Raw genomic sequence first — 13,165 nt, 5'->3', positions numbered from 1 at the left:
GGGTCCCCGCACACTCCCCATTCCCTGGGACCCCCCATAGACTCCCCAACCCCCGAACCCCCCAGACATTCCCCAATCCTGGGGCCCCTACACATTCCCCAATCCCCGGGGAACAGACACACTCCCCAATCCCCGGGGACCCCAGACATTCCCCAATCCTGGGGCCCCTACACATTCCCCAATCCCCGGGGACCCCACACACACCCCAATCCTGGGGCCCCTACACACTCCCCAATCTCCGGGGCCCCCGCACACTCCCCAATCTCCGGTGCTCCTGCACACTCCCCAATCCCCGGGACTCCGCACACTCCCCAATCCCTGGGGCCCCCGCACACTCCCCAATCCTGGTGCCACGCACACTCCCCAATCCTGGGGCCCCCACACACTCCCCAATCTCCGGGGCCCCTGCACACTCCCCAATCCTGGGGCCCCCACACAATCCCCAATCTCCGGGGCCCCTGCACACTCCCCAATCCCCGGGGCCCCGCACACTCCCCAATCCCCGGGGCCCCGCACACTCCCCAATCCCCGGGGCCCCCGCATACTCCCCAATCCCCAGGGCCCCCACACACTCCCCAATCCCCGGGGCTCCCGCACACTCCCCAATCCTTGGAGCCCCGCACACTCCCCAATCCTGGTGCCACACACACTCTCAAATCCTGGGGACCCCCCCAATCCCCGGGGCCCCGCACACTCCCCAATCCCCGGATCCCCTGCATAATCCCCAGTACTCGGGACCCCCGCACACTCCCCAATCCCCGGGGCCCCTGCACACACCCCAATCCCCAGGACCCCCATAGACTCCCCAATCCTGAGGCCCCGCACACTCCCCAATCCCCGGGCCCCCCACACACTCCCCAATCCCCGGTACCCCCGCAGACTCCCCAATCCTGACGCCTCTGCACACTCCCCAATCCTGAGGCCCCTGCACTCTCTCCAATCCCCGGGGCTCCTGCACACTCCCCAATCCCCAGGGACCCCACACACTCCCCAATCCTGGGGCCCCTACACATTCTCCAATCTCCGGAGCCCCCGCGCACTCCCCAATCTCTGGTGCTCCTGCACACTCTCCAATCCCTGGGGCCCCCGCACACTCCCCAATCCTTGGAGCCCCCACACACTCCCCAATCTCCGGTGCTCCTGCACACTCTCCAATCCCTGGGGCCCCCGCACACTCCCCAATCTCCGGTGCTCCTGCACACTCCCCAATCCCCGGGGCCCCCGCACACTCCCCAATCTTTGGAGCCCCGCACACTCCCCAATCCCCGGGACCCCGCACACTCCCCAATCCTGGTGCCACGTACACTCCCAAATCCTGGGGACCCCCCCAATCCTGACACCCCGCACACGCCGCACTACCCGAGCCCCCCAGACCCTCCCCAATCCTGGGGCCCCCACACACTCCCCAATCCCCGGGGCCCCCGCACACTCCCCAATCCCCGGGGCCCCTGCACACTCCCCAATCCCCGGGGCCCCTGCACACTCCCCAATCCCCGGGGCCCCCGCACACTCCCCAATCCCCGGGGCCCCTGCACACTCCCCAATCCCCGGGGCCCCTGCACACTCCCCAATCCCCGGGGCCCCTGCACACTCCCCAATCCCCGGAACCCCCGCACACTCCCCAATCACCAGGCCCCCGCACACTGCCCAATCCTCGGGGCCCGCGGCACCCCCCCCCAATCCCCGGGGCTCCTGCACACTTTTCAATCCTGGAGCCCCCACACATTCCCCGAGCCCCCCACACACTCCCCAATCTCCGGTGCTCCTGCACACTCCCCAATCCTGAGGCCCCTGCACACGCCCCAATCCCTGGGGCTCCCGCACATTCCCCAATCCTGAGGCCCACGCACACTCCCCAATCCCCGGGGACCCCGCACGCTCCCCAATCCCAGGGGACCCCGCACACTCCCCAATCCCCGGGGCCCCCGCACACTCCCCAATCTCCGGTGCACCTGCACACGCCCCAATCCCCGGGGCCCCCGCACACTCCCCAATCTCCGGTGCACCTGCACACTCCCCAATCCCCGGGGCCCCCGCACACTCCCCAATCTCCGGTGCACCTGCACACTCCCCAATCCCCGGGGCCCCCGCACACTCCCCAATCCCCGGGGACCCCGCACACTCCCCAATCCCCGGGGCCCCCGCACACTCCCCAATCTCCGGTGCTCCTGCACACTCCCCAATCCCCGGGGCCCCTGCACACTCCCCAATCTTTGGAGCCCCGCACACTCCCCAATCCCCGGGACCCCGCACACTCCCCAATCCTGGTGCCACGTACACTCCCAAATCCTGGGGACCCCCCCAATCCTGACGCCCCGCACACGCCCCACTACCCGAGCCCCCCAGACCCTCCCCAATCCTGGGGCCCCCACACACTCCCCAATCCCCGGGGCCCCCGCACACTCCCCAATCCCCGCGGCCCCTGCACACTCCCCAATCCCCGGGGCCCCTGCACACTCCCCAATCCCCGGGGCCCCTACACATTCCCCAGTCCCCAGAACCCCCACACACTCCCCAATCCCCGGGGCCCCTGCACACTCCCCAATCCTGGGGCCCCCACACACTCCCCAATTCCTGAGCCCCCCAGACACTCCCCAATCCCCGGAACCCCCGCACACTCCCCAATCCCCGGACCCCCCGCACACTCCCCAATCCCTGGGGCCCCCGCACACACCCAAATCCCTGGGGCCCCCACACACTCCCCAATCTCCGGTACTCCTGTACCCTCCCCAATCTCTGGGGCCCCCGCACACTCCCCAATCTCCGGGGCCCCGCACAATCCCTGGGACCCCGCACACTCCCCAATCCTGGTGCCACACACACTCCCAAATCCTGGGGACCCCCCCAATCCTGAGGCCCCGCACACTCCCCAATCCCCGGGGCTCCACACACGCCCCAATCCCCGGATCCCCCGCACAATCCCCAGTCCTCGGGTCCCCGCACACTCCCCATTCCCTGGGACCCCCCATAGACTCCCCAACCCCCGAACCCCCCAGACATTCCCCAATCCTGGGGCCCCTACACATTCCCCAATCCCCGGGGAACAGACACACTCCCCAATCCCCGGGGACCCCAGACATTCCCCAATCCTGGGGCCCCTACACATTCCCCAATCCCCGGGGACCCCACACACACCCCAATCCTGGGGCCCCTACACACTCCCCAATCTCCGGGGCCCCCGCACACTCCCCAATCTCCGGTGCTCCTGCACACTCCCCAATCCCCGGGACTCCGCACACTCCCCAATCCCTGGGGCCCCCGCACACTCCCCAATCCTGGTGCCACGCACACTCCCCAATCCTGGGGCCCCCACACACTCCCCAATCTCCGGGGCCTCTGCACACTCCCCAATCCTGGGGCCCCCACACAATCCCCAATCTCCGGGGCCCCTGCACACTCCCCAATCCCCGGGGCCCCGCACACTCCCCAATCCCCGGGGCCCCGCACACTCCCCAATCCCCGGGGCCCCCGCATACTCCCCAATCCCCGGGGCCCCCACACACTCCCCAATCCCCGGGGCTCCCGCACACTCCCCAATCCTTGGAGCCCCGCACACTCCCCAATCCTGGTGCCACACACACTCTCAAATCCTGGGGACCCCCCCAATCCCCGGGGCCCCGCACACTCCCCAATCCCCGGATCCCCTGCATAATCCCCAGTACTCGGGACCCCCGCACACTCCCCAATCCCCGGGGCCCCTGCACACACCCCAATCCCCAGGACCCCCATAGACTCCCCAATCCTGAGGCCCCGCACACTCCCCAATCCCCGGGCCCCCCACACACTCCCCAATCCCCGGTACCCCCGCAGACTCCCCAATCCTGACGCCTCTGCACACTCCCCAATCCTGAGGCCCCTGCACTCTCTCCAATCCCCGGGGCTCCTGCACACTCCCCAATCCCCAGGGACCCCACACACTCCCCAATCCTGGGGCCCCTACACATTCTCCAATCTCCGGAGCCCCCGCGCACTCCCCAATCTCTGGTGCTCCTGCACACTCTCCAATCCCTGGGGCCCCCGCACACTCCCCAATCCTTGGAGCCCCCACACACTCCCCAATCTCCGGTGCTCCTGCACACTCTCCAATCCCTGGGGCCCCCGCACACTCCCCAATCTCCGGTGCTCCTGCACACTCCCCAATCCCCGGGGCCCCCGCACACTCCCCAATCTTTGGAGCCCCGCACACTCCCCAATCCCCGGGACCCCGCACACTCCCCAATCCTGGTGCCACGTACACTCCCAAATCCTGGGGACCCCCCCAATCCTGACACCCCGCACACGCCGCACTACCCGAGCCCCCCAGACCCTCCCCAATCCTGGGGCCCCCACACACTCCCCAATCCCCGGGGCCCCCGCACACTCCCCAATCCCCGGGGCCCCTGCACACTCCCCAATCCCCGGGGCCCCTGCACACTCCCCAATCCCCGGGGCCCCTGCACACTCCCCAATCCCCGGGGCCCCTGCACACTCCCCAATCCTGGGGCCCCCACACACTCCCCAATTCCTGAGCCCCCCAGACACTCCCCAATCCCCGGAACCCCCGCACACTCCCCAATCACCAGGCCCCCGCACACTGCCCAATCCCCGGGGCCCGCGGCACCCCCCCCCAATCCCCGGGGCTCCTGCACACTTTTCAATCCTGGAGCCCCCACACATTCCCCGAGCCCCCCACACACTCCCCAATCTCCGGTGCTCCTGCACACTCCCCAATCCTGAGGCCCCTGCACACGCCCCAATCCCTGGGGCTCCCGCACATTCCCCAATCCTGAGGCCCACGCACACTCCCCAATCCCCGGGGACCCCGCACGCTCCCCAATCCCAGGGGACCCCGCACACTCCCCAATCCCCGGGGCCCCCGCACACTCCCCAATTTCCGGTGCACCTGCACACGCCCCAATCCCCGGGGCCCCCGCACACTCCCCAATCTCCGGTGCACCTGCACACTCCCCAATCCCCGGGGCCCCCGCACACTCCCCAATCTCCGGTGCACCTGCACACTCCCCAATCCCCGGGGCCCCCGCACACTCCCCAATCCCCGGGGACCCCGCACACTCCCCAATCCCCGGGGCCCCCGCACACTCCCCAATCTCCGGTGCTCCTGCACACTCCCCAATCCCCGGGGCCCCTGCACACTCCCCAATCTTTGGAGCCCCGCACACTCCCCAATCCCCGGGACCCCGCACACTCCCCAATCCTGGTGCCACGTACACTCCCAAATCCTGGGGACCCCCCCAATCCTGACGCCCCGCACACGCCCCACTACCCGAGCCCCCCAGACCCTCCCCAATCCTGGGGCCCCCACACACTCCCCAATCCCCGGGGCCCCCGCACACTCCCCAATCCCCGCGGCCCCTGCACATTCCCCAATCCCCGGGCCCCCCACACACTCCCCAATCCCCGGTACCCCCGCAGACTCCCCAATCCTGACGCCTCTGCACACTCCCCAATCCTGAGGCCCCTGCACTCTCTCCAATCCCCGGGGCTCCTGCACACTCCCCAATCCCCAGGGACCCCACACACTCCCCAATCCTGGGGCCCCTACACATTCTCCAATCTCCGGAGCCCCCGCGCACTCCCCAATCTCTGGTGCTCCTGCACACTCTCCAATCCCTGGGGCCCCCGCACACTCCCCAATCCTTGGAGCCCCCACACACTCCCCAATCTCCGGTGCTCCTGCACACTCTCCAATCCCTGGGGCCCCCGCACACTCCCCAATCTCCGGTGCTCCTGCACACTCCCCAATCCCCGGGGCCCCCGCACACGCCCCAATCTTTGGAGCCCCGCACACTCCCCAATCCCCGGGACCCCGCACACTCCCCAATCCTGGTGCCACGTACACTCCCAAATCCTGGGGACCCCCCCAATCCTGACACCCCGCACACGCCGCACTACCCGAGCCCCCCAGACCCTCCCCAATCCTGGGGCCCCCACACACTCCCCAATCCCCGGGGCCCCCGCACACTCCCCAATCCCCGGGGCCCCTGCACACTCCCCAATCCCCGGGGCCCCTGCACACTCCCCAATCCCCGGGGCCCCTGCACACTCCCCATATCCCCGGGGCCCCTGCACACTCCCCAATCCTGGGGCCCCCACACACTCCCCAATTCCTGAGCCCCCCAGACACTCCCCAATCCCCGGAACCTCCGCACACTCCCCAATCACCAGGCCCCCGCACACTGCCCAATCCCCGGGGCCCGCGGCACCCCCCCCCAATCCCCGGGGCTCCTGCACACTTTTCAATCCTGGAGCCCCCACACATTCCCCGAGCCCCCCACACACTCCCCAATCTCCGGTGCTCCTGCACACTCCCCAATCCTGAGGCCCCTGCACACGCCCCAATCCCTGGGGCTCCCGCACATTCCCCAATCCTGAGGCCCACGCACACTCCCCAATCCCCGGGGACCCCGCACGCTCCCCAATCCCAGGGGACCCCGCACACTCCCCAATCCCCGGGGCCCCCGCACACTCCCCAATCTCCGGTGCACCTGCACACGCCCCAATCCCCGGGGCCCCCGCACACTCCCCAATCTCCGGTGCACCTGCACACTCCCCAATCCCCGGGGCCCCCGCACACTCCCCAATCTCCGGTGCACCTGCACACTCCCCAATCCCCGGGGCCCCCGCACACTCCCCAATCCCCGGGGACCCCGCACACTCCCCAATCCCCGGGGCCCCCGCACACTCCCCAATCTCCGGTGCTCCTGCACACTCCCCAATCCCCGGGGCCCCTGCACACTCCCCAATCTTTGGAGCCCCGCACACTCCCCAATCCCCGGGACCCCGCACACTCCCCAATCCTGGTGCCACGTACACTCCCAAATCCTGGGGACCCCCCCAATCCTGACGCCCCGCACACGCCCCACTACCCGAGCCCCCCAGACCCTCCCCAATCCTGGGGCCCCCACACACTCCCCAATCCCCGGGGCCCCCGCACACTCCCCAATCCCCGCGGCCCCTGCACACTCCCCAATCCCCGGGGCCCCTGCACACTCCCCAATCCCCGGGGCCCCTACACATTCCCCAGTCCCCAGAACCCCCACACACTCCCCAATCCCCGGGGCCCCTGCACACTCCCCAATCCTGGGGCCCCCACACACTCCCCAATTCCTGAGCCCCCCAGACACTCCCCAATCCCCGGAACCCCCGCACACTCCCCAATCCCCGGACCCCCCGCACACTCCCCAATCCCTGGGGCCCCCGCACACACCCAAATCCCTGGGGCCCCCACACACTCCCCAATCTCCGGTACTCCTGTACCCTCCCCAATCTCTGGGGCCCCCGCACACTCCCCAATCTCCGGGGCCCCGCACAATCCCTGGGACCCCGCACACTCCCCAATCCTGGTGCCACACACACTCCCAAATCCTGGGGACCCCCCCAATCCTGAGGCCCCGCACACTCCCCAATCCCCGGGGCTCCACACACGCCCCAATCCCCGGATCCCCCGCACAATCCCCAGTCCTCGGGTCCCCGCACACTCCCCATTCCCTGGGACCCCCCATAGACTCCCCAACCCCCGAACCCCCCAGACATTCCCCAATCCTGGGGCCCCTACACATTCCCCAATCCCCGGGGAACAGACACACTCCCCAATCCCCGGGGACCCCAGACATTCCCCAATCCTGGGGCCCCTACACATTCCCCAATCCCCGGGGACCCCACACACACCCCAATCCTGGGGCCCCTACACACTCCCCAATCTCCGGGGCCCCCGCACACTCCCCAATCTCCGGTGCTCCTGCACACTCCCCAATCCCCGGGACTCCGCACACTCCCCAATCCCTGGGGCCCCCGCACACTCCCCAATCCTGGTGCCACGCACACTCCCCAATCCTGGGGCCCCCACACACTCCCCAATCTCCGGGGCCCCTGCACACTCCCCAATCCTGGGGCCCCCACACAATCCCCAATCTCCGGGGCCCCTGCACACTCCCCAATCCCCGGGGCCCCGCACACTCCCCAATCCCCGGGGCCCCGCACACTCCCCAATCCCCGGGGCCCCCGCATACTCCCCAATCCCCGGGGCCCCCACACACTCCCCAATCCCCGGGGCTCCCGCACACTCCCCAATCCTTGGAGCCCCGCACACTCCCCAATCCTGGTGCCACACACACTCTCAAATCCTGGGGACCCCCCCAATCCCCGGGGCCCCGCACACTCCCCAATCCCCGGATCCCCTGCATAATCCCCAGTACTCGGGACCCCCGCACACTCCCCAATCCCCGGGGCCCCTGCACACACCCCAATCCCCAGGACCCCCATAGACTCCCCAATCCTGAGGCCCCGCACACTCCCCAATCCCCGGGCCCCCCACACACTCCCCAATCCCCGGTACCCCCGCAGACTCCCCAATCCTGACGCCTCTGCACACTCCCCAATCCTGAGGCCCCTGCACTCTCTCCAATCCCCGGGGCTCCTGCACACTCCCCAATCCCCAGGGACCCCACACACTCCCCAATCCTGGGGCCCCTACACATTCTCCAATCTCCGGAGCCCCCGCGCACTCCCCAATCTCTGGTGCTCCTGCACACTCTCCAATCCCTGGGGCCCCCGCACACTCCCCAATCCTTGGAGCCCCCACACACTCCCCAATCTCCGGTGCTCCTGCACACTCTCCAATCCCTGGGGCCCCCGCACACTCCCCAATCTCCGGTGCTCCTGCACACTCCCCAATCCCCGGGGCCCCCGCACACTCCCCAATCTTTGGAGCCCCGCACACTCCCCAATCCCCGGGACCCCACACACTCCCCAATCCTGGTGCCACGTACACTCCCAAATCCTGGGGACCCCCCCAATCCTGACACCCCGCACACGCCGCACTACCCGAGCCCCCCAGACCCTCCCCAATCCTGGGGCCCCCACACACTCCCCAATCCCCGGGGCCCCCGCACACTCCCCAATCCCCGGGGCCCCTGCACACTCCCCAATCCCCGGGGCCCCTGCACACTCCCCAATCCCCGGGGCCCCTGCACACTCCCCAATCCCCGGGGCCCCTGCACACTCCCCAATCCTGGGGCCCCCACACACTCCCCAATTCCTGAGCCCCCCAGACACTCCCCAATCCCCGGAACCCCCGCACACTCCCCAATCACCAGGCCCCCGCACACTGCCCAATCCCCGGGGCCCGCGGCACCCCCCCCCAAACCCCGGGGCTCCTGCACACTTTTCAATCCTGGAGCCCCCACACATTCCCCGAGCCCCCCACACACTCCCCAATCTCCGGTGCTCCTGCACACTCCCCAATCCTGAGGCCCCTGCACACGCCCCAATCCCTGGGGCTCCCGCACATTCCCCAATCCTGAGGCCCACGCACACTCCCCAATCCCCGGGGACCCCGCACGCTCCCCAATCCCAGGGGACCCCGCACACTCCCCAATCCCCGGGGCCCCCGCACACTCCCCAATCTCCGGTGCACCTGCACACGCCCCAATCCCCGGGGCCCCCGCACACTCCCCAATCTCCGGTGCACCTGCACACTCCCCAATCCCCGGGGCCCCCGCACACTCCCCAATCTCCGGTGCACCTGCACACTCCCCAATCCCCGGGGCCCCCGCACACTCCCCAATCCCCGGGGACCCCGCACACTCCCCAATCCCCGGGGCCCCCGCACACTCCCCAATCTCCGGTGCTCCTGCACACTCCCCAATCCCCGGGGCCCCTGCACACTCCCCAATCTTTGGAGCCCCGCACACTCCCCAATCCCCGGGACCCCGCACACTCCCCAATCCTGGTGCCACGTACACTCCCAAATCCTGGGGACCCCCCCAATCCTGACGCCCCGCACACGCCCCACTACCCGAGCCCCCCAGACCCTCCCCAATCCTGGGGCCCCCACACACTCCCCAATCCCCGGGGCCCCCGCACACTCCCCAATCCCCGCGGCCCCTGCACACTCCCCAATCCCCGGGGCCCCTGCACACTCCCCAATCCCCGGGGCCCCTACACATTCCCCAGTCCCCAGAACCCCCACACACTCCCCAATCCCCGGGGCCCCTGCACACTCCCCAATCCTGGGGCCCCCACACACTCCCCAATTCCTGAGCCCCCCAGACACTCCCCAATCCCCGGAACCCCCGCACACTCCCCAATCCCCGGACCCCCCGCACACTCCCCAATCCCTGGGGCCCCCGCACACACCCAAATCCCTGGGGCCCCCACACACTCCCCAATCTCCGGTACTCCTGTACCCTCCCCAATCTCTGGGGCCCCCGCACACTCCCCAATCTCCGGGGCCCCGCACAATCCCTGGGACCCCGCACACTCCCCAATCCTGGTGCCACACACACTCCCAAATCCTGGGGACCCCCCCAATCCTGAGGCCCCGCACACTCCCCAATCCCCGGGGCTCCACACACGCCCCAATCCCCGGATCCCCCGCACAATCCCCAGTCCTCGGGTCCCCGCACACTCCCCATTCCCTGGGACCCCCCATAGACTCCCCAACCCCCGAACCCCCCAGACATTCCCCAATCCTGGGGCCCCTACACATTCCCCAATCCCCGGGGAACAGACACACTCCCCAATCCCCGGGGACCCCAGACATTCCCCAATCCTGGGGCCCCTACACATTCCCCAATCCCCGGGGACCCCACACACACCCCAATCCTGGGGCCCCTACACACTCCCCAATCTCCGGGGCCCCCGCACACTCCCCAATCTCCGGTGCTCCTGCACACTCCCCAATCCCCGGGACTCCGCACACTCCCCAATCCCTGGGGCCCCCGCACACTCCCCAATCCTGGTGCCACGCACACTCCCCAATCCTGGGGCCCCCACACACTCCCCAATCTCCGGGGCCCCTGCACACTCCCCAATCCTGGGGCCCCCACACAATCCCCAATCTCCGGGGCCCCTGCACACTCCCCAATCCCCGGGGCCCCGCACACTCCCCAATCCCCGGGGCCCCGCACACTCCCCAATCCCCGGGGCCCCCGCATACTCCCCAATCCCCGGGGCCCCCACACACTCCCCAATCCCCGGGGCTCCCGCACACTCCCCAATCCTTGGAGCCCCGCACACTCCCCAATCCTGGTGCCACACACACTCTCAAATCCTGGGGACCCCCCCAATCCCCGGGGCCCCGCACACTCCCCAATCCCCGGATCCCCTGCATAATCCCCAGTACTCGGGACCCCCGCACACTCCCCAATCCCCGGGGCCCCTGCACACACCCCAATCCCCAGGACCCCCATAGACTCCCCAATCCTGAGGCCCCGCACACTCCCCAATCCCCGGGCCCCCCACACACTCCCCAATCCCCGGTACCCCCGCAGACTCCCCAATCCTGACGCCTCTGCACACTCCCCAATCCTGAGGCCCCTGCACTCTCTCCAATCCCCGGGGCTCCTGCACACTCTCCAATCCCTGGGGCCCCCGCACACTCCCCAATCCTTGGAGCCCCCACACACTCCCCAATCTCCGGTGCTCCTGCACACTCTCCAATCCCTGGGGCCCCCGCACACTCCCCAATCTCCGGTGCTCCTGCACACTCCCCAATCCCCGGGGCCCCCGCACACTCCCCAATCTTTGGAGCCCCGCACACTCCCCAATCCCCGGGACCCCGCACACTCCCCAATCCTGGTGCCACGTACACTCCCAAATCCTGGGGACCCCCCCAATCCTGACACCCCGCACACGCCGCACTACCCGAGCCCCCCAGACCCTCCCCAATCCTGGGGCCCCCACACACTCCCCAATCCCCGGGGCCCCCGCACACTCCCCAATCCCCGGGGCCCCTGCACACTCCCCAATCCCCGGGGCCCCTGCACACTCCCCAATCCCCAGGGCCCCTGCACACTCCCCAATCCCCGGGGCCCCTGCACACTCCCCAATCCTGGGGCCCCCACACACTCCCCAATTCCTGAGCCCCCCAGACACTCCCCAATCCCCGGAACCCCCGCACACTCCCCAATCACCAGGCCCCCGCACACTGCCCAATCCCCGGGGCCCGCGGCACCCCCCCCCAATCCCCGGGGCTCCTGCACACTTTTCAATCCTGGAGCCCCCACACATTCCCCGAGCCCCCCACACACTCCCCAATCTCCGGTGCTCCTGCACACTCCCCAATCCTGAGGCCCCTGCACACGCCCCAATCCCTGGGGCTCCCGCACATTCCCCAATCCTGAGGCCCACGCACACTCCCCAATCCCCGGGGACCCCGCACGCTCCCCAATCCCAGGGGACCCCGCACACTCCCCAATCCCCGGGGCCCCCGCACACTCCCCAATCTCCGGTGCACCTGCACACGCCCCAATCCCCGGGGCCCCCGCACACTCCCCAATCTCCGGTGCACCTGCACACTCCCCAATCCCCGGGGCCCCCGCACACTCCCCAATCTCCGGTGCACCTGCACACTCCGCAATCCCCGGGGCCCCCGCACACTCCCCAATCCCCGGGGACCCCGCACACTCCCCAATCCCCGGGGCCCCCGCACACTCCCCAATCTCCGGTGCTCCTGCACACTCCCCAATCCCCGGGGCCCCTGCACACTCCCCAATCTTTGGAGCCCCGCACACTCCCCAATCCCCGGGACCCCGCACACTCCCCAATCCTGGTGCCACGTACACTCCCAAATCCTGGGGACCCCCCCAATCCTGACGCCCCGCACACGCCCCACTACCTGAGCCCCCCAGACCCTCCCCAATCCTGGGGCCCCCACACACTCCCCAATCCCCGGGGCCCCCGCACACTCCCCAATCCCCGCGGCCCCTGCACACTCCCCAATCCCCGGGGCCCCTGCACACTCCCCAATCCCCGGGGCCCCTACACATTCCCCAGTCCCCAGAACCCCCACACACTCCCCAATCCCCGGGGCCCCTGCACACTCCCCAATCCTGGGGCCCCCACACACTCCCCAATTCCTGAGCCCCCCAGACACTCCCCAATCCCCGGAACCCCCGCACACTCCCCAATCCCCGGACCCCCCGCACACTCCCCAATCCCTGGGGCCCCCGCACACACCCAAATCCCTGGGGCCCCCACACACTCCCCAATCTCCGGTACTCCTGTACCCTCCCCAATCTCTGGGGCCCCCGCACACTCCCCAATCTCCGGGGCCCCGCACAATCCCTGGGACCCCGCACACTCCCCAATCCTGGTGCCACACACACTCCCAAATCCTGGGGACCCCCCCAATCCTGAGGCCCCGCACACTCCCCAGTCCTCG

The sequence above is a fragment of the Pristiophorus japonicus genome, chromosome 3 (genome assembly GCF_044704955.1).
Source record: "Pristiophorus japonicus isolate sPriJap1 chromosome 3, sPriJap1.hap1, whole genome shotgun sequence".
In the NCBI taxonomy this organism is placed as follows: Eukaryota; Metazoa; Chordata; class Chondrichthyes; family Pristiophoridae; genus Pristiophorus; species Pristiophorus japonicus.
Note: the sequence above shows the minus strand (reverse complement) of the source record.